Consider the following 25,606-nt stretch of genomic DNA (forward strand, 5'->3'; position numbering starts at 1 on the left):
GTCGTGCCTTCAGCCATATCCACGCTCCTGAATGCCCACCCTCAGCCCCTCCATCTCCATTCCTCCTTTCACGTGTCAGACGTGGCTCAGTGGTCGCAGTCTCCCCTGTGAGATAGAAGTCTGTGCATTGAAGTCTAATTCCAGAGACTTGAACATATAATCCCGGCTGACACTGCAGTGCAGTCCTGAGGGAGCACTCGACTATCGGAGGGTCACTACTGAGGGAGCACATTACTCTCGGAGGGTCAGTATTGAGGGAGCACATTACTCTCGGAGGGTCAGTACTGAGGGAGCACATTACTCTCGGAGGGTTAGTACTGAGGGAGCACAGTACTCTCGGAGGTTCAGTACTGAGGGAGTGCTGTATTGTTGGAGGGTCAATATTGAGGCAGCACAGTACTGTCTGAGGGTCAGCAGTGAGGGAGTGCTGCACTGTCGGAGGGTCGGCACCGAGGGACTGGCGCACTGCTGGATGGTCAGTGCTAAAAGAGCGCGGTACTGTCGGATGGGCAGTACTCTGGGAGCGCTGTCCTGTCGATGGTGTCGACGGTAGGATACTTTAAGCCGAGGGCTCATCTGCCCTCTCAGGTGGATGTAAAAGATCCCACATCAATATTCGAAAATGAGCAGGGGAGTTCCTTCCAGTGTCCTGGCCAATATTTACCCTTCAACCAATGTTTATAAAACCGACTTTCTGGACATTTATCTCATTGCAGTGTGTGGGAGCTTGATACGTGCAAATTGGCTGCCACGTTTCCTCCATTAACACAGCGACTACTCTTCACAATGTACTTCATTGACTGATTAGGGACGTCCCGAGGTCACGAACGGCGCTGGAGAAAAGCAAGTTCTTTTCTTTTTCAGACCTTCCAAGAAGCCATCTCTTGCTTCAAGCTTTTGCCGTCCTTCCTACTATTTCCTTCCTTGGTCAGGAGTCGTCGAAATTCTACTCTTGAAAACCAATCATATCCCCTCCGATTCTCCATTTACTTCTGCTCATTTTACACCCTCCTTAAACCCACTCTTTGACCAAGGTTTTCGCCAGTCCTCCTGACACCTTCTTATTCCTTTTACTTCTCCGTGAATCCGCTTGGGAATGTTTATTCCATTCAAGGCAGTCTGGGAATGCAAGTTGTTGTTAACTTTCATTGGAATGTGTTCATTAGTTGTCTACTGTATGAGGAAAAGTAGTTTCTGGGATCATATTCTTGTACCAGAAAGAGATTTATATCAGAGACAGACTTGCTCACATAAATAAACATTGGAAACTGCTCGTGGACACCGTTTTGTTCGAACAACATAACTTGGTTTATGTTCAGGCATCGCCTTGAAATCGGTTTGTACAACCGTGAGGGAACCTTTAGGGGATCCTTGATCTAATAGGAGACAAGCAACACTGACTAGGATGAAGATTTATTAGTTATTTGTCTTTTTACTCTTTGATTATAACTCGATTTACTGCTCCCTGGGACTGATGATTATGATGAAGATTTATTAGTTATTCTATTCGGTTAAACCACATAGTTCCAGAGCAGTTTCGGTGTCCCATTATAGAAACAACATTAAAGCCATAGGGAGAGCACAATGTCGATTCACTCGAATGTGGCCAGGGAAGGGAAACTTTTTTGGAAAGACTTGAAAAAACAGGATTATTTCCATGGGAATAGAAAAGACGAGACTTAAATCTTAAACAAAAACAGGCCATTCGGCCCAACTGTTCCATTCCGGTGTATATGCTCCACACGAGCCTCCTCCTGACTTCATCTAACTCTTTCAGAATATCCTTCTGTTCCTCTCTCCCTCGTGTACTTATCCAGCTTCCCCTTAAATACATCTCTACTATTCGCCTCAACTACTCCAGGTTGGAGCAAGTTCCAAAATTCCATCCACTCTCATGGTTAAAAAGTTTCTCCTGAATTCCTTATTGGGTTTAATAGTGACTATTTTATATTTATGACCCCAAGTTTTGAACTACCCAAAAGTGGAAACATCTTCCCTCCCTCTAACATATCAAACCCCTTCCTAATTGTAAAGACCTCTATTAGGGCACTCCTCAGCCTTCTCTTCTCTAGAATAAAAATACCCAGCCTGTTCAGTCTTTCCTGATATTTATAACCTCTCAGTTCTGGTATCATTCTAGTGAATCATTTTTTGCACCTTCTCCAGTGACCGTGTATCGTTTTTATAATATGGAGACCAGAACGGTTCACAGATCTGAAATGTTAACACTGTTTCTCTCTCCACAGATGCTGCCTGACTTGTTGTGTGTGTCCAGCATTATCTGATTTAATTACAGTTTTCATAGTCTGGTCTAACCAAGGTCCTGCACAAGTTCAACATAATATCTCTGCTTTTCAATTCTCTTCTTTGAGAAATGTTTGCATTTTTATGGCCTTCGCCCCTCAGCAGGAGAGCCAGCTTGCCCCACAGTATGATGGCCGCCTTGCCCCTCAGTAAGATGGCCGCCTTGCCCCTCAGTAAGATGGCCGCCTTGCCCCACAGTATAATGGCCGCCTTGCCCCTCAGTAAGATGGCCGCCTTGCCCCTCAGTAAGATGGCCGCCTTGCCCCTCGGCAAGATAGCCAGCTTGCCCCACAGGAGGATGGCCGCCTTGCCCCTCAGTAAGCCTTGCTGGCAGATATTTTGTTTTCAGTTCAGGGCGGGAGTGAATGGTTCCCTGTTACCCACCGTGTGCTGTACATGTCCAGGAGCTGTCACTGTTCCATACATGGGCCGTAAAGTACAGAGAAGGAGAGACACACTGAGAGAGGCATTTTGTTTAAATGTGAAGGCACTGATTTTTTTACAGGTGTATGTCTCAATATTGTGTTTATTCAGGGCCACCATTTTGTGTCAACACAGCACTGGGACATTTATTACAGAGTACCACTCCTCACTGGGAAATAAACACACTGTACAGAGGACAGGAAATATAAAGTGAAACACAGATACAGGTCTGAATGGAGATCAGAAATTGCACAGATAAAACACAGGTGCAGATCTCGTTGTTATGTTTAATAACTGTTTTTTTTATTCGTTCATTGGATGTGGGTGTCGTTGGCAAGGCCAGCATTCATAGCTCATCCCTAATTGCCCTTTAGAAGTTAGTGCTGAACTGGCTTCTTGAACCGCTGCAGTCCGTGTGGTGACGGTTCTCTCACAGTGCTGTTAGGAAGGGAGTTCCAGGATTTTGACCCAGCGACGATGAAGGAACGGCGATATATTTCCAGGTCGGGATGATGTGTGACTTGGAGGGGAACGTGCAGGTGGTGTTGTTCCCATGTACCTGCTGCTCTTGTCCTTCTAGGTGGTAGAGGTCGTGGGTTTAGAGGTGATGTTGAAGAAGCCTTGGCGAGTTGCTGCAGTGCATCCTGTGGATGGTACACACTGCAGCCACAGTGCGCCGATGGTGAAGGGAGTGAATGTTTAGGGTGGTGGATGGGGTGCCAATCAAGCGGGCTGCTTTATCTTGGATGGTGTCGAGCTTCTTGAGTGTTTTGGAGCTGCACTCATTCAAGCAAGTGGAGAGTATTCCATCACAATCCTGACTTGTGCCTTGCAGATGGTGGAAAGGCTTTGGGGAGTCAGGAGGTGAGTCACTCGACGCAGAATACCCAGCCTCTGACCTGCTCTCGTCGCCGTAGTATTTATATGGCTGGTCCAGTTAAGTTTCTGGTCAATGGTGACCCCCAGGATGTTGATGGTGGGGGATTCGGCGATGGTAATGCCGTTGAATGTCAAGGGGAGGTGGTTAGACTCTCTCTTGTTGGAGATGGTCATTGCCTGGCACTTATCTGGCGTGTATGTTACTTGCCACTTATGAGCCCAAGCCTGGATGTTGTCCAGGTCTTGCTGCATGCGGGCTCGGACTGCTTCATTATTTGAGGGGTTGCTACGGGAACTGAACACTGTGCAATCTTGAGCGAACATCCCCATTTCTGACCTTATGATGGAGGGAAGGTCATTGATGAAGCAGCTGAAGATGGTTGGGCCTGGGACACTGCCCTGAGGAACTCCTGCAGCAATGTCCTGGTGCTGAGATGATTGGCCTCCAACATCCACTACCATCTTCCTTTGTGCTAGGTATGACTCCAGCCACTGGAGAGTTTTCCCCCTGACTCGCATTGACTTCAATTTTACTAGGGCTCCTTCGTGCCACATTCGGTCAAATGCTGCCTTGATGTCAAGGGCAGTCACTCTCACCTCACCTCTGGAATTCAGCTCTTTTGTCCATGTTTGGACCAAGGCTGTAATGAGGTCTGGAGCCGAACCCAAACTGCGCATCGGTGAGCAGGTTATTGGTGAGTAAATGCCACTTGATAGCACTGTCGACGACACCTTCCATCACTTTGCTGATGATTGAGAGTAGACTGATAGGGCGGTAATTGGCCGGATTGGATTTGTCCTGCTTTTTGTGTATGAGATCTTTGGACTGGTATGTAATGTGTATCTCAGTCTGCACTAATAGAATTGATACTCTATCTTTAAATCTCATTCTCCGAGTACATTCTGAACAGATATCTAATTTGTTTGTCAGGTTTACTAGCTTTCAATATTTCTCAATCTGATACTCCACCTGAGTTTTGGACTTTTATGCAATTTGTGTCATATGATACACTTTTCGAATGGATATTTCATGTATTAAAGTCATGTGTGTGAGAGTTCTAGGCCAGTATTCAATTTGAATCTCGGGGTACATTATTGGGATTCATTCTGTACCTTTGAATCGGGTACCATGTGTGATTTCTATCTGGTATTTAATTCGTAGCTAATGTTGCCCTATTGTGAGATTGACACAGTGCCTTTCACTCTGAGAGTGTGATTTTGGACTGGGATTTTTTTATCTACCTGTCAGCGGGACTGAGTTCGGGGGAAATGGAACAGTGTCTGCCTCACCTGCTCTGCTTGACTGTTGGATTGAAAATATGTCTCTGCAAATTGTGATCAGTGTGGGACTGACTACTTCTGCTGTCTGAGACTGTGGAACTGATGACCTGTCTGTGTCTCTGTGCTCTGTGAGTGATAATATACCTACTGTGTGTGAGAAGGAGCTGGCTGTACTGTTCCTTCTGCCTCGGGTGGAGGAAGCATCACATTTATTCTGGATCGTTCAAGGGTTTGCCTGTAGAAAGAAAGTTATCTCTTATTACTCAGGAACATGTGAGGGAGAAAATACAGAAGTGATCAGTTTAATATCTCTGTTAATGATCATTTTGAATATCCACAAATGAAATCCAGTGATACAAACAGTGTCAGTGTCTGACTCCACTGCAGTACTGCAGCACTCAGCTTCTGCATACCAGGTGTGTTGGGCTGTTTTACAACAATTTAATGACATCCAGACACGGCCCAACCCCTGCACTGATCCATGAATGGGACTACCCGATGGGGCAGGGACCGTTGTACAGGTCAGGTTTCAAATCTCCTCTCCCATGGGACTAACCGTTCAACCGAAACCAAACAGCCGCTGTTTAAAATGTGTCCTTCACACTTCTCACCTGATGCCTGCAATAGATGCTCTTTGTATAACTCCCCACATCCTTACTGTCCGGCTCTGTTTCCACTCTTCACTGTCCAATAACAATAAACAGGGTGAGGCTGGAACTAAACCAGGACCATTCACTCCTGGTTTGGGGAGAGAAAGCAGCAATGATTTTAATAGCAGGTTCTTCCCATTCTCTCTCCCTTCCCCTGGACACACCCTGTGCACACACAGCCCTAGAATGACCTCTCCCTTCCCCCCTCTCACTCCATGTTCCGTGACCAGTTCCTGATCCACTCCGCCTCTTACAAACAGCCCCCGGACTCGCCCTGAACTTCCCCCGGACTCAATGCCGATCTCTGAGCCCATCTGTGGACACGGTCCCGAAGCGATGATCTGCTGTAACGAGGCTGCTCTTTGCTCCCTTCCCCCGGGGGCCGTGATCTCTCCATTCCCGGCTGTTTTAAACCATCTTCTTCCGCTCACTGAGGGAATGGCGCCCACAATTCCCAATCCAAAAATCGATGGAAACTTTCCCCAATTGGAATTTTTCCGAGTCTGATCAAAGGAAGTGGGGCTGGGGGAGAGGTCAGAGGGAATGGGGTCCACAGGCAGTGCAGGAACAGGCACCAGAATGGGATTCCACCAGTGCCTAACGCTGGAATCCAGACTGACTTTAAAATCTCCAACTATTAAACGAGATGTTTCCACCCCTGCTGTTTCTCTCAGGGTCTTTTGATGGTGAAGAGCCTTTCAGAGATAAAGTGAGCGGCTGTGAAATCAGCCAATGGATTCTCTTCATTAATGGCCCCTATAATGTGTGATTGAGAGAGGATCTCTCAAAACAATCCTGGAGAAACATGGGAGGAAAGTGGGAGTCGGTGTATTTGCTGGGACCGTGTAGGGTTAATATCAGGCAGCAACAGTCGCAGATTAATTTAACCGGAGTGAAACTGTAGGTCACTGAGAGTAATATCGAACAGCCCTGAGCTGTAAAACTGCAGATAGTACAACAGGCATTAGAGGGTTAAATGTGACCCATTGTTTCTGTCCCTCTCTGTATTGTCCCTGAGTGTGGGATTAATAGTGTGTCTGTCCCTTGTACAATATCAGTGAGAGATGTGGTTGCATCTTCTGTCTCTCCAACGCGATCTTTCTGGATAAAACCGCACTTTACCGGTCAGTCTGGATCTAATACTGTTAACGTCTGTCAGTCACTGTGTCTCACCGCTCTCTCTGTCTCTCTCACCGTGTCTGCCTCCCTCTCTCTCTCTCTGGTGCTGTATATGAAGGTGGATACTGCTATTGAGCGTGATTTGGACACAGATAGGGAGTGTTAGATTGATACTGTCTCTCTCTCTCTCTCTCTCTATTGCTGGACATGAAAGTGGGATACTGTCTGATATAAAATAGAGAGAATGAGATGTCCGGGCCGGGCCTCACTGTAACTGGTATTGTGTTCAGCTCCAGTCCCAGTTCATGGTCATAATCTTTTCACAGATTCAGGGCGAGAGTCTCTGTGAGACGGTAACACTGGCGGAGAAACTCCGCATCATAACTCAAACCCCAACACATGAGATTCTCCAAATAAGCTGGAATAAGGTGTTTGTAAAACGCTGAACCCGTCTGGGAGGGGATGTGTGGGGAGATAGAACAGGGAAACAGACTGAAATGGAGGAGCCGAGTTGACTTGTTATTGAATGGACTGTATTTTGGCAGGAATATTAACGATTTCTCATTGTAACGGGGCTTATTTGAAAGCTTCTGGTTTTTGGGAATCCTTGAATATGAAGCCCGGGTCTGTCAGGGTTTGTGCGGAGCGCTGAGGTTCGGTTCTATTATCGATAAACGGTTTGAAACTGTCGGATGGAGAGAACTGGAGGTGGAGCTGGAAGATCAGAGGCCGCTCTCCGCTCTGTCACTCTGACTGACTCCTCCCATCCCGATTTCTCTGTTTAATCCCCCATATGGAACCAAAGCGGGTCGGTGGACTCGAAACACGGTTTACTCGTTAACAAGACGAAAGGCGAGTAATGTTCCTGATCTCCTGGGCACCAGGCAATTCACTGTTATTTGTTTCTGTACAGAGTTACATTTCAGTGATTCCCCAGTGAGTTTGATGCGTTATGTGAATAATCCAACAAAATAGAACAGAAACGGAGCGAAGCGCTGAATTCCACAGATGTAGAAAGGTTAGTCGAGCAGTTCTGGTGATTCTTTACGAGCCCAGCATGGCAAGTAGTTTAAATAAATACAAGAAATCTGGTGATGTGTGGGCTGGGGTCTATAAGTCACCGTTTAAAGTACCGGACTGTGGTCACTGCCCCGACTCCAGTCCCATTAATACCTCATCTCGTCCACAACGAGACAAAAGAAGCTCAAAGCCACACTGGTAGCATGATATCAGCGTCTCCCTTCAGACAGTAACCAGTCATTTCACAGATACAGAGGGTGGCTCTGAAAAGAGCCTTTACATCGAGCTGCATTGAAACTACAGCACAGAAACAGGCCATTCGGCCCAACTAGTCTATGCCGGCGTTTATGCTGCTCATGAGCCTCCTCCTTCCTTACTTCATCTAACCCTATCGGCATATCCTTCTATACCTTTCTCCCTCATGTGTTGATCTATCTTCCCCTGAAATGCCCCTGTGTTATTTGCCTCAGCTACTCCTCGTAGTTACAAGTTCCACATTCTAACCACTCTCTGGGTAAAGCAATTTCTCATGAATTCCCTATTTGATTTATTAGCGACTATTTTATATTTATTACCTGAAGTTTTGGACTCCCCACAAGTGGAAACATTTTCTCTCCATCTATCCTAACAAATCCTATCATTATCTTAAAAACCTCGATCAGATCAACCCTCAGCCTTCTCTTTTCTGGTGAAACGAGACCCAGTCTGTTCAGTCTTTCCTGATAAGAATATCCTCTCATTTCTGGTATCATCCTTGTGAATCTTGTTTGCACCTTCTCCAATGCCCCTATGTCTACAATATGGAGACGAGACCTGTTCGCAGTATTCCAAGTCTGGTCTAAACAAGGTTCTATACAAGTTTAACATAACTTCTTTGCTTTTCAACTTTATCCCTCTAGAAATGAATCCTAGTGTTTGATTTATCTTTTTATGACCTGATTAACCTGGGTCGCTGCTTTTAGTAATTTGTGTATCTGTACCACTAGATCCCTTTGCTCCTCTATCCCGTTTAGACTCTTATTATCCAAGCAGTGTGTGACCTCTTGATTCTTCATTCTGCAAGTTTATTAATGCCCTCTTGCATTTTGATGCATTTTTCCTTTGTATTAACTAAATCCCCCAATTTGTTGTCGTCCACAAATTTTGGAATTGTACTTCCGATTCCCGAATCCAAATCGTTAATGTAAATTGTGAAGAACAGTGGTCCCAGCAACTGGAACTCCACTTCCCACCTTTTGCCAGTCTGAGTAGTGACGCTTAACCTCTATTCTCGGCTTTCAGTTTTGTAGCCAACTTACTATCCATTCTGCCAGCTGATCCTGACTCCACGTGCTCTGAACTTAGCCATGAGTCTACAATATGGTACATTTCGAAGACCTTCGGAAAATCCAAATATATCACCTCTACTGCATTAAACTTGTCTACACTTTCTGTTCCTTCTTCAAAGATTTCAATCAGGTTGGTCCTGTCCTTTGGGTTATCAGATTAAGCCTTGGCCGGTTTACTTGCTCTTGGAGCTCACAATGCTGGTTTTCTTTGGCAGCAGCAAGGCCTGGATATCAGACAACACCCTGAGCGATGGTCACCCGTCCCAGCAGCTTGTTGAGCTCCTCGTCGTTGCGGATGGCCAGCTGCAGGTGTCTGGGGATGATGCGGGTCTTCTTGTTTGTCCCGGGCCGCGTTGCCGGGCAGCTCGAGCATTTCAGCCGTCAGATACTCGATGCACAGCAGCCAGATAGACCGGGGCTCCGGCACCCACATGTTCAGCATTGTTCCCCTTTCGCAGGAGCCTGTGAACACGGGTAACAAGGAACTGCAGTCCGGCCCGGGATGAGCGAGACTTGGCCTTGGACAGAGTTTTACCGCCGGTTTTTCCTCTTCCAGACATTTCCACAATCTCACAAACACTTTCACAAAGAATGAAGAAATCCTCCCGCACTCGCCCTTCTCATACATTCTGGAGGAGTGCAGTGGGGACACTTGTGATGGGTCTCTCTCAGAGTGTTCACACTGCCCGCTCACCCTCACTGATATTCTATCTTTGAACTGCTGTAATATTGACCTTTAGTAATATTGCTGCTCCTCCTCCTTTCCCTATTTCCCTGTCCTTTCTAAAGATCTTATAGACTTGAATATTAAGCTGCCATTCCTGCCCAGTTGGTAGTCAGGTCTCTGTAATGATTTAATGCAATTATTTAACTTTACTCAAAGGCTGATGTGAGCTGTGGTAAAATGTATTTCCAGCTGGTCAAGTATTGCAGGTATCGACTGTCTCTTCAGTCCGATATCAGGTGAAGAATGACTGGCTGGTGTGGAATTTCCATTGATTGGGGGTTGGTGAAATCTACTGGGCGGAAACAGGAACTGCAACAGAGCGAGAAAGGATCCGTCAGAAACCAGTGAAAATGAAGAACAAAATCCAACAGCCTGCAGTGTCTGGTCAGGGTCTGATGTTTGGGAACTATTTTATTGTTGGTTATTTTCAGCGATGGTGGTATAGTGGTGAGCATAGCTGCCTTCCAAGCAGTTGACCCGGGTTCGATTCCCGGTCATCGCAATTCAGTGTTCTTATTAGTTTATTTCCATCAGAACCTCTTCAGTTTGCAATCGAATTTGATGCAGTTCAGTTGGATATTGTTTCCAAAACATAATCGGGTGTAATTATAGTAAAATGTTATCAACCTTCATTTATTTTCCCAAAGAATGAAAAGAGGAAAAACATGCTGGAAATGCTGAGTTGTCAAGGGTCTAATGAGAGTGAGGAAGGGAAATGATATGTTAGCCTTTATTGTAAGGGTGTTGGAATATAAGAGTAAGGAGGTCTTGCTGCAATTGTAGTATGAGGAGATATTGTGTAAAATTGGCCAATATTCGGTGGAGTTTAGAAGAATGAGAGGTGATCGCATTGAAATGTATAAAATTCTTAGACGGCTTGAAAGGGTAGATGCTGAAAGTCTGATTCCCCTGGCTGGAGAGTCAAGAACTAGAGCTCATAGTCTCAAGATAAGGGGTCGGCCATTTAGGACCGACATGAGGAAACATTTCTTCACTCGAAGGATTGTGAATCTTTGGAATTCTCTACACCCCAGAGGGATGTGGATGCAAAGTCGTTGAGTTATATTCAAAGCTGTGATCGATAGATTTTTGGACTCTCGGGGAATCAAGGGATATGGGGATCGGGCGGGAAAGTGGAGCTGAGATCGAAGATCAGCCATGATCTTCTTGAATGGCCGACCAGGCTCGATGGGCCATATGACCTATTCTGCATCTATTTCTTATGTTCTTATGTGGAGAACTTTATTTCCAAGTGTGCTGGCGACAGTAATTTCGGTAGCACAGTAAACATTGGAGATGGGAGCAGGAAGTTGCAAAGGGATATTGATAGGTTAAGTGAATGGGTGAAACTGTGGCAGGTGGAATTCAACGTGGGGAAGTGCGAGGTCATCCCTTTGGACCATAAAACGATAGATCAGTGTATTTTCTAAATAGCAAGAAGCTAGGAACATGGATCCTACAGTGCACGCAGTCACCCAAGACTGATCCCAGACTGCACCCAGGAATAATACAGTGCACGCAGTCAACCCAGACTGATCCCAGACTGCACCCAGGGATCCCAGAGTGCACGCAGTCTACCCATACTGATCACAGACTGCACACAGGGATCCTAAAATGCACCCAGTCACCCCAGACTGATCCAAGACTGCACCCAGGGATTCCAGAGTGCACCCAGTCAGGCCAGACTGATCCCAGACAGCACCCTGGAATTCAACAGTTCACACAGTCACTCCTGACTGAACCCAGACTGCACCCAGGGATCGTACAATGCACGCAGTCTCCCCAGACTGATCCCAGACTGCACCCAGGGATCCGACAGTGCACTCAGTAACCACAGACTGATCCCAGACTGCACCCAGGGATCGGACAGTGCACGCAGTCATCCCAGACTGATCCCAGACTGCACCCAGGGATCCCACAGTGCACGCAGTCACCACAGACTGATCCCAGACTGCACCCATGAATCCTACAGTGCAGGCAGCCACCCCAGACTGAACCCAGACTGCACCCAGGGATCCCAGAGTGCACACAATCACCCCAGACTGATCCCAGACTGCACCCAGGGATCCCAGAGTGCACCAAGTCATTCCAGACTGATCCCAGACAGCAGCCAGAAAATCTACAGTGCACGCGGTGACCCCAGACTGATCCCAGTCTGCACCCAGGAAACCTACAGTGCACGCAGTCACCCCAGACTGATCCCAGACTGCACCCAGGAATAATACAGTGCACGCAGTCACCCAAGACTGAACCCAGACTGCACCCAGGAATAATACAGTGCACGCAGTCAACCCAGACTGATCCCAGACTGCACCCAGGGATCCCAGAGTGCACGCAGTCTACCCAGACTGATCACAGACTGCACACAGGGATCCTAAAATGCACCCAGTCACCCCAGACTGATCCAAGACTGCACCCAGGGATTCCAGAGTGCACCCAGTCACGCCAGACTGATCCCAGACAGCAACCTGGAATTCTACAGTTCACACAGTCACTCCTGACTGAACCCAAACTGTACCCAGGAATCGTACAGTGCACGCAGTCTCCCCAGACTGATCCCAGACTGCACCCAGGGATCCGACAGTGCACTCAGTAACCACAGACTGATCCCAGACTGCACCCATGAATCCTACAGTGCAGGCTGCCACCCCAGACTGAACCCAGACTGCACCCAGGGATACCAGGGTGCACGCAGTAACCCCAGACTGATCACAGACTGCACCAAGGTAAGCCTGAGGGCACCAAGTCATCGCAGAATGATCCCAGACTGCAGCCAGGAAATCTACAGTGCACACAGTCACCCCAGACTGATCCCAGACTGCACCCAGGGATCGGAAAGTGCACGCAGTCACCCCAGACTGATCCCAGACTGCAGCCACGGATCCTGCAGTGCACCCACTCACCCCAGACTAATCCCAGACTGCACCCAGGGATCCCAGAACGCACCCAGTCACCCAGATTGATCGCTGACTGCACCCAGGAATCCTACAGTGCACGCAGTCACTCCAGACCTTTCCCAGACTGCACCCAGGGATCCCAGAGTGCACCCAGTTACCCCGACTGATCCCAGACTGCCCCCAGCAAATCTGCAGTGCACGCAGTCACCCCAGACTGATCCCAGACTGCACCCAGTGATCCTACAGTGCACGCAATCATCCCAGACTGATCCCAGACTTCACCCAGGGATCGTACAGTGCACGCAGTCATCCCAGACTGATCATAGACTGCACCCAGTAATCCTACATGCAGCCAGTCACCCCAGACTGATCCCAGACTACACCCAGTAATCCTACATGCACCCAGTCACCCCAGACTGATCCCAGACCGCACCGAGGAATCCTACAAAGCACGCAGTCATATCGGACGGATCCCAGACGGATCCAGCAGTGCACGCAGTCAACCCAGACTGATCCCAGAATGCACCCAGGGATTCCAGAGTGCACTCAGTCTACCCAGACTGATCCCAGACTGCACCCAGCGATCCAAAAATGCACCCAGTCACCCCAGACCGTTCCCAGACTGCACTCAGGTATCCCAGAGTGCACCCAGTCACGCCAGACTGATCCCAGACTGCACCCAGTAATTCAACAGTGCACGCAGTCACCCCAGACTGATCCCAGACTGCACCCAGGGATCGTACAGTGCACGCAGTCTCCCCAGACTGATCCCAGACTGCACCCAGTAATCCTACATGCACCCAGTCAACCCAGACTGATCCCAGACTGCACCCAGGGATCCTGCTGTGCACGCAGTCAACCCAGACTGATCCCAGACTGCACCCATGGATCCTAAAATGCAACCAGTCACCCCAGACTGATCCCAGACTGCACCCAGGGATCCCAGAGTGCACCCAGTCACGCCAGACTGATCAAAGACTGCACCCAGAAATTCTACAATGCACGCAGTCACCCCAGACTGATCCCAGACTGCACCCAGGGATCCTACAGATTTACCCAGGGATCGGACAGTGCAAGCAGTCTCCCAAAAACTGATCCCAGACTGCACCCAGTGATCCGACAGTGCACTCAGTAAAACCAGACTGATCCCAGACTGCACCCAGGAATCCCACAGTGCAAGCAGTCACCCCAGACTGATCCCAGACTGTACCCAGGGATCCTGCAGTGTACGCAGTCACCCCAGACTGGACCCAGGGATCCCAGAGTGCACCAAGTCATCCCAGACTGATCCCAGACTGCAGCTAGGAAATCTACAGTGCACGCAGTGACCCCAGACTCATCCCAGTCTGCACCCAGGAAACCTACAGTGCACGCAGTCACCCCAGACTGATCCCAGACTGCAACCAGGAATCCTACAGTGCACGCAGTCACCCCAGACTGATCCCAGACTGCACCCAGGGATCCTACAGTGCACTCAGTAACCCCAGATTGATCCCAGACTGCACCCAGGGATCGGACAGTGCACGCAGTCATCCCAGACTGATCCCAGACTGCACGCAGGAATCCCACAGTGCACGCAGTCACCCCAGACTGATCCCAGAATGCACCCAGGGATCCTACAGTGCACGCAGTCACCCGAGACACATCCCAGACTGCACCCAGGGATCCTGCAGTGCACGCAATCACCCCAGACTGATCCCAGACTGCACCCAGGGATCCCAGAGTGCACCAAGTCACCCCAGACTGATCCCAGACTGCACCCAGGGATTGGACAGTGCACGCAGTCACCCCAGACTGATCCCAGACTGCACCCAGGAATAATACAGTGCACGCAGTCAACCCAGACTGATCCCAGACTGCACCCAGGGATCCCAGAGTGCACGCAGTCTACCCATACTGATCACAGACTGCACACAGGGATCCTAAAATGCACCCAGTCACCCCAGACTGATCCAAGACTGCACCCAGGGATTCCAGAGTGCACCCAGTCAGGCCAGACTGATCCCAGACAGCACCCTGGAATTCAACAGTTCACACAGTCACTCCTGACTGAACCCAGACTGCACCCAGGGATCGTACAATGCACGCAGTCTCCCCAGACTGATCCCAGACTGCACCCAGGGATCCGACAGTGCACTCAGTAACCACAGACTGATCCCAGACTGCACCCAGGGATCGGACAGTGCACGCAGTCATCCCAGACTGATCCCAGACTGCACCCAGGGATCCCACAGTGCACGCAGTCACCACAGACTGATCCCAGACTGCACCCATGAATCCTACAGTGCAGGCAGCCACCCCAGACTGAACCCAGACTGCACCCAGGGATCCCAGAGTGCACACAATCACCCCAGACTGATCCCAGACTGCACCCAGGGATCCCAGAGTGCACCAAGTCATTCCAGACTGATCCCAGACAGCAGCCAGAAAATCTACAGTGCACGCGGTGACCCCAGACTGATCCCAGTCTGCACCCAGGAAACCTACAGTGCACGCAGTCACCCCAGACTGATCCCAGACTGCACCCAGGAATAATACAGTGCACGCAGTCACCCAAGACTGAACCCAGACTGCACCCAGGAATAATACAGTGCACGCAGTCAACCCAGACTGATCCCAGACTGCACCCAGGGATCCCAGAGTGCACGCAGTCTACCCAGACTGATCACAGACTGCACACAGGGATCCTAAAATGCACCCAGTCACCCCAGACTGATCCAAGACTGCACCCAGGGATTCCAGAGTGCACCCAGTCACGCCAGACTGATCCCAGACAGCAACCTGGAATTCTACAGTTCACACAGTCACTCCTGACTGAACCCAAACTGTACCCAGGAATCGTACAGTGCACGCAGTCTCCCCAGACTGATCCCAGACTGCACCCAGGGATCCGACAGTGCACTCAGTAACCACAGACTGATCCCAGACTGCACCCATGAATCCTACAGTGCAGGCTGCCACCCCAGACTGAACCCAGACTGCACCCAGGGATACCAGGGTGCACGCAGTAACCCCAGACTGATCACAGACTGCACCAAGGTAAGCCTGAGGGCACCAAGTCATCGCAGAATGATCCCAGACTGCAGCCAGGAAATCTACAGTGCACACAGTCACCCCAGACTGATCCCAGACTGCACCCAGGGATCGGAAAGTGCACGCAGTCACCCCAGACTGATCCCAGACTGCAGCCACGGATCCTGCAGTGCACCCACTCACCCCAGACTAATCCCAGACTGCACCCAGGGATCCCAGAACGCACCCAGTCACCCAGATTGATCGCTGACTGCACCCAGGAATCCTACAGTGCACGCAGTCACTCCAGACCTTTCCCAGACTGCACCCAGGGATCCCAGAGTGCACCCAGTTACCCCGACTGATCCCAGACTGCCCCCAGCAAATCTGCAGTGCACGCAGTCACCCCAGACTGATCCCAGACTGCACCCAGTGATCCTACAGTGCACGCAATCATCCCAGACTGATCCCAGACTTCACCCAGGGATCGTACAGTGCACGCAGTCATCCCAGACTGATCATAGACTGCACCCAGTAATCCTACATGCAGCCAGTCACCCCAGACTGATCCCAGACTACACCCAGTAATCCTACATGCACCCAGTCACCCCAGACTGATCCCAGACCGCACCGAGGAATCCTACAAAGCACGCAGTCATATCGGACGGATCCCAGACGGATCCAGCAGTGCACGCAGTCAACCCAGACTGATCCCAGAATGCACCCAGGGATTCCAGAGTGCACTCAGTCTACCCAGACTGATCCCAGACTGCACCCAGCGATCCAAAAATGCACCCAGTCACCCCAGACCGTTCCCAGACTGCACTCAGGTATCCCAGAGTGCACCCAGTCACGCCAGACTGATCCCAGACTGCACCCAGTAATTCAACAGTGCACGCAGTCACCCCAGACTGATCCCAGACTGCACCCAGGGATCGTACAGTGCACGCAGTCTCCCCAGACTGATCCCAGACTGCACCCAGTAATCCTACATGCACCCAGTCAACCCAGACTGATCCCAGACTGCACCCAGGGATCCTGCTGTGCACGCAGTCAACCCAGACTGATCCCAGACTGCACCCATGGATCCTAAAATGCAACCAGTCACCCCAGACTGATCCCAGACTGCACCCAGGGATCCCAGAGTGCACCCAGTCACGCCAGACTGATCAAAGACTGCACCCAGAAATTCTACAATGCACGCAGTCACCCCAGACTGATCCCAGACTGCACCCAGGGATCCTACAGATTTACCCAGGGATCGGACAGTGCAAGCAGTCTCCCAAAAACTGATCCCAGACTGCACCCAGTGATCCGACAGTGCACTCAGTAAAACCAGACTGATCCCAGACTGCACCCAGGAATCCCACAGTGCAAGCAGTCACCCCAGACTGATCCCAGACTGTACCCAGGGATCCTGCAGTGTACGCAGTCACCCCAGACTGGACCCAGGGATCCCAGAGTGCACCAAGTCATCCCAGACTGATCCCAGACTGCAGCTAGGAAATCTACAGTGCACGCAGTGACCCCAGACTCATCCCAGTCTGCACCCAGGAAACCTACAGTGCACGCAGTCACCCCAGACTGATCCCAGACTGCAACCAGGAATCCTACAGTGCACGCAGTCACCCCAGACTGATCCCAGACTGCACCCAGGGATCCTACAGTGCACTCAGTAACCCCAGATTGATCCCAGACTGCACCCAGGGATCGGACAGTGCACGCAGTCATCCCAGACTGATCCCAGACTGCACGCAGGAATCCCACAGTGCACGCAGTCACCCCAGACTGATCCCAGAATGCACCCAGGGATCCTACAGTGCACGCAGTCACCCGAGACACATCCCAGACTGCACCCAGGGATCCTGCAGTGCACGCAATCACCCCAGACTGATCCCAGACTGCACCCAGGGATCCCAGAGTGCACCAAGTCACCCCAGACTGATCCCAGACTGCACCCAGGGATTGGACAGTGCACGCAGTCACCCCAGACTGATCCCAGACAGCAACCAGGAATCCTACAGTGCACGCAGTCACCCCAGACTGATCCCAGACTGCACCCAGGGATCCTGCAGTGCACGCAATCACCACAGACTGACCCCAGACTGCACCCAGGGATCCTGCAGTGCACGCAGTCACCCCAGACTTATCCCAGACTGCACCCAGGGATCCCGGAGTGCACCAAGACATCCCAGACTGAACCCAGACTGCAACCAGGAAATCTACAGTGCACGCAGTCAACCCAGCCTGATCCCAGACTGCACCCAGGGATCCTACAGTGCACGCAGTCACCCCAGACTTATCCCAGACTGCACCCAGGGATCCCAGAGTGCACCCAGTCACTCCTGACTGATCCCAGACTGCACCCCCGGATCCTACAATGCACCCAGTCCCCCCAGACTGATCCCAGACTGCACCCAGGGAACCTGCAGTGCACACCGTCACCGCAGACTGATCCCAGACTGCACCCAGGGATACTACAGTGGACGCAGTCACCCCAGACTGATCCCAGACTTCACCCACAGATTCTACAATGCACCCAGTCACCCCAGACTGATCCCACACTGCACCCAGGGATCCTAGAATGCACCCAGTCACCCCAGACTGATCCCAGACTGCACCCAGGGATCGTACAGTGCAGGCATTCACCCCAGACGACTCCTAGACTGCATCCAGGGATCCAAATGTGCAAGCATTCACCCCTAACTGATCCCAGACAGCACCCAGTCACCCCAGACTGATCCCGGACTGCACTCAGGGATCCTGTAGTGCACACAGTCACCCCAGACTGATCCCAGACTGCACCCAGTAATCCTACATGCACCCAGTCATCACAGACTGATCCCAGACTGCACCCAGGAATCCAACAGTGCACGCATTAAACCCAGACTGATCCCAGACTGCACCCAGGGATCCCAGAGTGCACCCAGTCACGCCAGACTGATCCCAGACTGGACCCAGAAATTCTACAGTGCAAGCAGTCTCCCAAAAACTGATCCCAGACTGCACCCAGTGATCCGACAGTTCACTCAGTAAAACCAGACTGATCCCAGACTGCACCCAGGAATCCCACAGTGCAAGCAGTCACCCCAGACTGATCCCAGACTGTACCCAGGGATCCTGCAGTGTACGCAGTCACCCCAGACTGGACCCAGGGATCCCAGAGTGCACCAAGTCATCCCAGACTGATCCCAGACTGCAGCTAGGAAATGTACAGTGCACGCAGTGACCCCAGACTCATCCCAGTCTGCACCCAGGAAACCTACAGTGCACGCAGTCACCCCAGACTGATCCCAGACTGCAACCAGGAATCCTACAGTGCACGCAGTCACCCCAGACTGATCCCAGACTGCACCCAGGGATCCTACAGTGCACTCAGTAACCCCAGATTGATCCCAGACTGCACCCAGGGATTGAAACAGTGCACGCAGTCATCCCAGACTGAACCCAGACTGCACGCAGGAATCCCACAGTGCACGCAGTCACCCCAGACTGATCCCAGAATGCACCCAGGGATCCTACAGTGCACGCAGTCACCCGAGACGCATCCCAGACTGCACCCAGGGATCCTGCAGTGCACGCAATCACCCCAGACTGATCCCAGACTGCACCCAGGGATCCCAGAGTGCACCAAGTCACCCCAGACTGATCCCAGACTGCACCCAGGGATTGGACAGTGCACGCAGTCACCCCAGACTGATCCCAGACAGCAACCAGGAATCCTACAGTGCACGCAGTCACCCCAGACTGATCCCAGACTGCACCCAGGGATCCTGCAGTGCACGCAATCACCACAGACTGACACCAGACTGCACCCAGGGATCCTGCAGTGCACGCAGTCACCCCAGACTTATCCCAGACTGCACCCAGGGATCCCGGAGTGCACCAAGACATCCCAGACTGAACCCAGACTGCAACCAGGAAATCTACAGTGCACGCAGTCAACCCAGCCTGATCCCAGACTGCACCCAGGGATCCTACAGTGCACGCAGTCACCCCAGACTTATCCCAGACTGCACCCAGGGATCCCAGAGTGCACCCAGTCACTCCTGACTGATCCCAGACTGCACCCCCGGATCCTACAATGCACCCAGTCCCCCCAGACTGATCCCAGACTGCACACAGGGAACCTGCAGTGCACACCGTCACCACAGATTGATCCCAGACTGCACCCAGGGATACTACAGTGGACGCAGTCACCCCAGACTGATCCCAGACTTCACCCACAGATTCTACAATGCACCCAGTCACCCCAGACTGATCCCACACTGCACCCAGGGATCCTAGAATGCACCCAGTCACCCCAGACTGATCCCAGACTGCACCCAGGGATCGTACAGTGCAGGCAGTCAACCCAGACGACTCCTAGACTGCATCCAGGGATCCAAATGTGCACGCATTAACCCCTAACTGATCCCAGACAGCACCCAGTCACCCCAGACTGATCCCGGACTGCACTCAGGGATCCTGCAGTGCACACAGTCACCCCAGACTGATCCCAGACTGCACCCAGTAATCCTACATGCACCCAGTCATCACAGACTGATCCCAAAGTGCACCCAGGAATCCAACAGTGCACGCATTAACCCCAGACTGATCACAGACTAAACGCAGGGAGCCGACAGTGCACGCAGTCACCCCAGACTGATCCCGGACTGCACCCAGTGATCCTACATTGAACGCAGTCACGCCAGACTGCAGACAGGAATCCTGCAGTGCACGCAGTCATCCCAGACTGATCCCAGACTGCACCCAGGAATGCTACAGTGCACGCAGTCAACCAAGACTGATCCCAGACTGCACCCAGGGATCCGACAGTGCAGGAAGTCACCCCAGACTGATCCCAGACTGAACCGAGGGATCCTACAGTGCACGCAATCACCCCACACTGATCCCAGACTGCACCCAGGAATCCACCAGGGCACGCAGTCACCCAAGACAGAACCCAGACGGCACCCAGGGATCCTACAGTGCACGCAGGCACCCCAGACTGATCCCAGACTGCACCCAGGAATCCAACGGGGCACGCAGTCACCCCAGACAGATCCCAGACTGCACCCATGGATCCAACAGTGCACGCAGTCACCCCAGACTGATCCCAGACTGCACCCAGGGATCCGACAGTGCATGCAGTCACCCCAGTCTGGTCCCAGACTGCACCCAGGAATACAACAGTGCATGCAGTCATCCCAGACTGATCCCAGACTGCACCCAGGAATCCAACAGTGCACGCATTAACCCCAGACTGATCCCAGACTACACCCAGTAATCCTACATGCACCCAGTCATCCCAGACTGATCCCAGACTGCACCCAGGAATCCAACAGTGCACGCATTAACCCCAGACTGATCCCAGACTACACCCAGGGAGCCGACAGTGCACGAAGTCACCCCAGACTGATCCCAGACTGCACCCAGTGATCCTACATTGAACGCAGTCACCCCAGACTGCAGACAGGAATCCGGCAGTGCACGCAGTCATCCCAGACAGATCCCAGACTGCACCCAGGAATGCTACAGGGCACGCAGTCACTCCAGACTGATCCCAGACTGCACCCAGGGATTCTACAGTGCACGCAGTCAACCCAGACTGATCCCAGACTGAACCCAGGGATCCTGCAGTGCACGCAGTCACCCGAGACTGATCCCAGACTGCACCCAGGGATCCGACAGTGCACGCAATCACCCCACACTGATACCAGACTGCACCCAGGAATCCAACAGGGCACGCAGTCACCCAAGACAGAACCCAGACGGCACCCAGGGATCCTACAGTGCACGTTGGCACCCCAGACTGATCCCAGACTGCACCCAGGAATCCAACGGGGCACGCAGTCACCCCAGACAGATCCCAGACTGCACCCAGTGATCCGACATTGGAATGCAGTCACCTCAGACTGATCGCAGACTGCACCCAGGAATCCAACAGGGCACGCAGTCACCCCAGACAGATCCCAGACTGCACCCAGGAATCTAACAGTGCATGCAGTCACCCCAGACTGATCCCAGACTGCACCCAGGGATCCTACAGTGCACGCAGTCACCATAGACTGATCCCAGACTGCAGCCACGGATCCCGGAGTGCACGAAGACTTCCCAGACTGATCCCAGACTGCAACCAGGAAATCTACAGTGCACGCAGTGAACCCAGCCTGATCCCAGACTGCACCCAGGATTCCGACAGTGCACGCAGTACCCCCAGACTGATCCCAGACTGCACCCAGGGATCCTACAGTGCAGGCAGTCACCCCAGACTTATCCCAGACGGCACCCAGTGATCCCAGAGTGCACCCGTCACCCCAGACTGATCCCACACTGCACCCAGGGATCCCAGAATGCACCCAGTCACCCCAGACTGTTCACAGACTGCACCCAGGGATCCTGCAGTGCACTAATTCACCGCAGATTGATCCCAGACTGCACCGAGGGATCGTACAGTGCACGCAGTCACCCCAGACGAATCCTAGACTGCATCCAGGGATCCAAATGTGCACACATTAACCACTAACTGATCCCAGACAGCACCCAGTCAACCCAGACTGATCCCAGACTGCACTCAGGGATCCTGCAGTGCACACAGTCAAACCAGACTGATCCCAGACTGCACCCAGTAATCCTACATGCACCCAGTCATCCCAGACTGATCCCAGACTGCACCCAGGAATCCAACAGTGCACGCATTAACCCCAGACTGATCCCAGACTGCACCCAGGGATCCTACAATGCACGCAGTCACTCCAGACTGATCCCAGACTGCACCCAGGGATCCGACAGTGCATGCAGTCACCCCAGTCTGGTCCCAGACTGCACCCAGGAATCCGACAGTGCATGCAGTCACCCCAGACTGATCCCGGACTGCACCCAGGATTCTACAGTGCACGCAGTCACCCCAGACTGATCCCAGACTGCACCCAGGAATCATATAGTGCACCCAGTCACTCCAGACTGATCCCAGACTGCACCCACGTATCCAACAATGCAGCCAGTCACACTAGACTGATTCCAGACTGCACCCATGAAATCTACAGTGCACACAGTCACACCAGACTGATCCCACACTGCACCCAGGGAGGCTACAGTGCACGCAGTCACCCCAGACTGAACCCAGACTGCACCCAGGAATCCTGCAGTGCGCGCAGTCAACGCAGACTGATCCCAGACTGCAGCCAACGATCCGTCAGTGCTCGCAGTCACCCCAGACTGATCCCAGACTGCAGGTCGGATCCTACAGTGCACGCAGTCACCCCAGACTGATCCCAGACTGCACCCAGTGATCCTACAATGCACGCAGTCACCCCAGACTGATCCCGGACTGCACCCAGGAATCCTACAGAGCACGCAGTCACCCCAGACTGAACAGTGACTGCACCCAGGGATCCTGCTGTGCATGCAGTCAACCCAGACTGATCCCAGACTGCACCCAGGGATCCCAGAGTGCAATCAGTCACGCCAGACTGATCCCAGACTGCACCCATGGATCATACAATGCACGCAGTCACCTCAGACTGAACCCAGACTGCACCCAGGGATCCCAGAGTGCAACCAGTCACCCCAGACAGATCCCGGAGTGCACCCAGGGATCCAAAAGTGCACGCAGTCACCCCAGACTGATCCCAGACTGCACCCATGGATTCTACAGTGCACGCAGTCACCCCAGACTGATCCCAGACGACACCCAGGGAATCTACAGTGCACGCAATCACCCCAGACTGATCCCAGACTGCACCCAGGGATCCTACAGTGCACGCAGTCACACTAGACTGATTCCAGACTGCACCCATGAAATCTACAGTGCACACAGTCACACCAGACTGATCCCACACTGCACCCAGGGAGGCTACAGTGCACGCAGTCACCCCAGACTGATCCCAGACTGCACCCAGGAATCCTGCAGTGCGCGCAGTCAACGCAGACTGATCCCAGACTGCAGCCAACGATCCGTCAGTGCTCGCAGTCACCCCAGACTGATCCCAGACTGCAGGTCGGATCCTACAGTGCACGCAGTCACCCCAGACTCATCCCAGACTGCACCCAGGAATCCTGCAGTGCGCGCAGTCAACGCAGACTGATCCCAGACTGCAGCCAAGGATCCGACAGTGCTCGCAGTCACCCCAGACTGATCCCAGACTGCACCCATGGATTCAACGGTGCACGTAATCACCCCAGACTGATCCCAGAATGCACCCAGGAATCCTACAGTGCACGCAGTCACCCCAGACTGATCCCAGACTGCACCCAGGACATCTACAGTGCACGCAGTCACCCCAGACGGATCCCAGACTGCACCCAGGGATCCTACAGTGCACGCAGTCACCCCAGGCTGAACTCAGACTGCACCCAGCAATCCTAAAGTGCACCTCGTCACCTCACACTGATCCCAGACTGCACCCAGGGAATCAACAGTGCACACAGTCACCCCAGACTGATCCCAGACTGCACCCAGGGATCCCACAGTGCACGCAGTCACCCCAGACTAATCCCAGACTGCACCCACGGATCCAACAATGCACCCAGTCACCCCAGACTGATCCCAGACTGCTCCCAGGGATCCCAGAATGCACCCAGTCACCCCAGACAGATCCCAGACTGCACCCAGTGATCCGGCGTTGGACGCTGTCACCCCAGACTGCACACAGGAATACTGCAGTGCAGGCAGTCACCCCAGACTGATCCCAGACTGCACCCAGGGATCCTACAGTGCACGCAGTCACCCCAGGCTGATCCCAGACTAAACCCAGGGATCCTACAGTGCACGCAGTCACCCCAGACTGATACCAGACTGCACCCAGGGTCCCGACAGTGCACGCAGTCACCCCAGACAGATCCCAGACTGCACCCAGGAATCTAACAGTGCATGCAGTCAACCCAGACTGATCCCAGACTGCACCCAGGGATCCTACAGTGCATGCAGTCACCACAGTCTGGTTCCAGACTGCACCCAGGAATCCGAAAGTGCATGCAGTCACCCCAGACTGATCCCAGACGACACCCAGGGAGCCGACATTGAACGCAGTCACCCCAGACTGATCCCAGACTGCACCCAGTGATCCTACATTGAACGCAGTCAACCCCGACTGATCCCAGACTGCACCCAGGAAATCTACAGTGCACGCAGTCAACCCAGACTGATCCTAGACTGCACCCACGGATCCTACAGTGCACGCAGTCACCCCAGACTAATCCCAGATTGCACCCATGTATCCTACAGTGCACGCAGTCACCCCAGACTGATCCCAGACTGCACCCAGGAATCCGAGAGTGCACGCAGTCACCCCAGACTGATCATAGATTGCACCCAGGAATCCGACATTGCACGCAGTCACCCCAGACTGAACCCAGACTGCACCCATGGATTCAACGGTGCACGCAATAACCCCAGACTGATCCCAGACTGCACCCAGGAATTCTACAGTGCACGCCGTCACCCCAGACTGATTCCAGACTGCACCCAGGAAATCTACAGTGCACGCAGTCACCCCAGTCGGATCCCAGACTGAACCCAGGGATCCTACAGTGCACGCAGTCACCCCAGACTGAACCCAGACTGCACCCAGCAATCCTAAAGTGCACCTCGTCACCTCAGACTGATCCCAGACTGCACCCAGGGATCCCACAGTGCACGCAGTCACCCCAGACTGATCCCAGACTACACCCACGGATCCAACAATGCACCCAGTCACCCCAGACTGATCCCAGACTGCACCCAGGGATCCCAGAATGCACCCAGTCACCACGGACTGTTCGCAGACTGCACCCTGGCAACCTGCAGTGCACGCAGTCAACCCAGACTGATCCAAGACTGCACCCACGGATCCTACAGTGCACGCAGTCACCCCAGACTAATCCCAGATTGCACCCAGGAATTCGACATTGCTCGCAGTCACCCAAGACTGATCCCAGACTGCACCCAGGAATCCGAGAGTGCACGCAGTCACCCCAGACTGATCACAGATTGCACCCAGGAAT

At 52.5% G+C, this 25,606-nt stretch overlaps 1 non-coding gene across 1 annotated transcript; it reads left to right on the forward strand.

Moving 5' to 3' along the window:
• The first annotated feature begins 10,161 nt into the window (after positions 1–10,161).
• trnag-ucc (transfer RNA glycine (anticodon UCC)) lies at positions 10,162–10,233 on the forward strand. Its single transcript has one exon. It is a non-coding gene; the product is annotated as a tRNA-Gly (tRNA).
• Positions 10,234–25,606: the final 15,373 nt, after the last annotated feature.

This window comes from Heptranchias perlo, unplaced genomic scaffold (genome assembly GCF_035084215.1).
Source record: "Heptranchias perlo isolate sHepPer1 unplaced genomic scaffold, sHepPer1.hap1 HAP1_SCAFFOLD_50, whole genome shotgun sequence".
Classification (NCBI taxonomy): Eukaryota; Metazoa; Chordata; class Chondrichthyes; order Hexanchiformes; family Hexanchidae; genus Heptranchias; species Heptranchias perlo.